This window comes from Berghia stephanieae, chromosome 2, assembly GCF_034508935.2.
Source record: "Berghia stephanieae isolate SIO BIC M18660-M18661 chromosome 2, UCSD_Bste_1.3, whole genome shotgun sequence".
NCBI lineage: Eukaryota > Metazoa > Mollusca > Gastropoda > Nudibranchia > Aeolidiidae > Berghia > Berghia stephanieae.
Window position 1 is genome coordinate 76,820,366 of NC_088361.1, and position 2,606 is coordinate 76,822,971.

Consider the following 2,606-nt stretch of genomic DNA (forward strand, 5'->3'; position numbering starts at 1 on the left):
ATAGGGTTAGTCATAAGTCTTTGGTTTAAAAAAAAGTCTTATTAAAGGAGGTGCTTGGGTGTTTAATTTTCCTTAAGTTAAGTAAAGGGGAGATATTCCGAAAGCTCCTACATCCCCGGTATTCTTTCAATTTGTATTTTCACCGTTGATCTTTTGCCAGGCGTTTAATTATTCAATATGTCATCATTTAGAAGCATTTTAAAAACTCTAGAACAAACCTTGATTGATTTGTGAAAGTTTAAAATTTCCTAATTTGACCATTGTTTTGATTTTCGGTCGCCATTTTGATTTGTGAAGTCCGAGGGGTTTTTTTCTATTAGAGTTAGCTATAAGTCTTAGTAAAGGTGCTTGGGTGTTTGTTTTTCCATAAGTTAAGTATAGGGGAGACATTCCGAAAGCTCCCACATCCCCAGTATTCTTTCAATTTGTATTTTCACCTTTGATCTTTTGTCATGCGTTTATTTATTCAATTTGTCACCATATAGAAGCATTTTTAAAACTTCGATTTAATTTTTAAAAAAGATCAAATGAACGTTTTGGGTTTCCCCTTTATCAATAAAACAGGATGAATGAAACACTACAGATGAATGAGATAATGTGGTAGTAGCTCGAGATCGGAGGATTTTTTTTTCTTTTAGGGTTAGTCATAAGTCTTAGTAAAGGTGCTAGGGTGTTTGTTTTTCCTTAAGTTAAGTAAAGGAGAGACATTCCGAAAGCTCCTACATCCCCAGTATTCCTTCAATTTGTATTTTCACCGTTAATCTTTTGTCAGGCGTTATTTATTCAATTTGTCATCATTTTTTTTCTATTAGGGTTAGCTTGAGATCAAATGATTATTTTTTCTATTAGGGTTAGTCATAAGTCTTAGTAAAGGAGGTGCTAGGGTGTTTGTTTTTCCATAAGTTAAGTAAAGGGGAGACATTCCGAAAGCTCCTACATCCCCAGTATAGGGAATGAGATTAGCGGAAGAGTAGCGTCCCTTGATTGGACGTCACCGGCGGAAAAGTTATTAGAGAGAGAACGTCAAGTTGATTGTGCGCATGCGTCTCTCGTCCTAGCTTCCGGTGAAAGCGGCATGAGACACTTTACCGAAAGCGAGGACGAGAGAGACGCATGCGCAAAACCATTTTGACGTTCTCTCTGTAAGGTAACGTCCAATCAAGGGACGCTACTGTTCCGCTAATCTCATTCCCTATTCTTTCATTTTGTATTTTTACCTTTGATCTTTTGTCAGGTGTTTATTTATTCAATTTGTCATCATATAGAAGCATTTTAAAAACGTCAATTTAATTACAAAAACAGATCAAATGAACATTTCGGGTTTCCCCTTTATCAACAAAACAGGATGAATGAAACACCACAGATGAATGAGATAATGTGGTAGTGGCGTAGTTAAGATGAATTGGTTGGCAGAAAATTAGTATGCTCCTTTGTAAGGAAGCACTAATTAAAATAGAATACTAGAAAATTCTAAAAGGTGCGCAATTAAATTAAGTGAAAAGAGGGGAGGCGTGGAGGAACTGTGTAATGCAGTTTAGAAAGCAAAATATAAAAACGTGTAGAGTGTTGTTGGAAAATATATACAATGGAATTGAAAATAAATACAGTTGATTTTCTTACCACAACCTGTTTTCACACACGGATAACTGTATGTTGCTGTGTCAAGTGTCAGAGGCTATAGTGGCTTACACTTCATGTTGGGCCACACCGAAAAATCAACAGAGGATGTACCAAGTTACACAGACAACGTTGTTTACCAATCTGCCCTCATTAAATGATGGTGGGTACAATATCGAATGAAAATAGTTCTTTCCCCGCGAAATTGCGGGCTTTTTACTAGTATATATATATATATATATATATATATATATATATATATGTGTGTGTGTGTGTGTGTGTGTGTTTGTGTGTGTGTGTGTGAATAAGATCACCTCTTATTCCAACAAGATAGATGTCGAATAATTGGACGGTTATGTCGCCATTCTTAATGTACTGTTGCGATAATATTGCCTTTTTGCAACTCAGCACTCGGATCCATATCGAGACAACAACAACCTCTACTGCTTGTGTCTTGATATTAATAAATAACTAAAGTCCTGAAATCTTCACATATTTTTTTTTATCTCGCCACTATCGATGTTTCTAAATAAAAGCTTAAGAATGAAATTATGGTATCCTTCCTTGGACAAGTACTCTGAAAAGAGGATCAACTGACTTTAAATAGATCTAAATCACACCGGTGCCAGCACTTTTCTCGGAACGCAAGGCAGTTACCAATCCTTTATATATATATATATATATATATATATATATATATATATATATATATATATATGTGTGTGTGTGTGTGTGTGTGTGTATGTATGTATGTGTGTGTGCGCGCGCGCGCGCGTGTGTGTGTGTGTTTACTATAGATACATACATTTATATACCGGATCGCTGTGTTATTGTGCATTCATTGATCACTCTAAAATGTATGTAGGAAATATGGTGTCATTAACATTTCTCTGGGTAGTTCTTAAAAGAGGTGCTGATTTTGAAAGTATTCAATATTTTATGTTAATCTATTCCTGTTTGTTGGCTGCCAATGGCAGTTTGAGGTGAAT